Source organism: Myotis brandtii, unplaced genomic scaffold (genome assembly GCF_000412655.1).
Source record: "Myotis brandtii unplaced genomic scaffold, ASM41265v1 Scaffold35216, whole genome shotgun sequence".
Classification (NCBI taxonomy): domain Eukaryota; kingdom Metazoa; phylum Chordata; class Mammalia; order Chiroptera; family Vespertilionidae; genus Myotis; species Myotis brandtii.
The window spans coordinates 1-529 of NW_005339918.1; the positions used below are offsets into that span (position 1 = coordinate 1).

General features: G+C 58.8%; 1 pseudogene; it reads right to left on the reverse strand.

Annotated features, from left to right (window-relative positions):
- Nucleotides 1–3: 3 nt before the first annotated feature.
- Nucleotides 4–399, reverse strand: LOC102256928 (annotated as a pseudogene).
- Between the last annotated feature and the right edge of the window lie 130 nt (nucleotides 400–529).

Here is a 529-nt window from a genome sequence, read left to right on the forward strand (position 1 = left end):
GCAGTATTCTTCGTAGTTGAAAATATCGCTGGAGGGGCCATCAAAACCCTGCCTTCTGGGGACACTCGGGCCAGAGGAATCTGCGGGGTTGCTGCTGGTGGCCGCATCGTCCATGGCGTGCCCTGGGATATCAGCACACTTCTGCAGACACTTCTCCTTGGTCAGGTAGTTATTGCTGTTCCTTCCGCAGCCTCCATATACAAACTGCTGGCAGGAGCAGCAGGTGGCATTGTCCCACCACCTGTGGAGGGAGGCCAGGCATCTCCCCACCACCTTTGGAACTTGGCAAAAGTCGTGGATGTCGCGTTCTCCATTGGCCGCCTTGGCCCCAAAGAGGAGCAGCGATGCCAGCAGGGCGAGGAGCACCCTGCACCATCTTGGCCCACAGAGCAGCGCCATGACGGTTTCCACCCGGTCTCAAGTTCAGGTGGGGATGGATGCTCGCTTCCAAGTCTCCAAAAGCCCCTCTGGTGCCTGGACTCTGCCTCCTCAGCCCACAATGTGGGAGAATGGCCTCACTGGCCCCTTT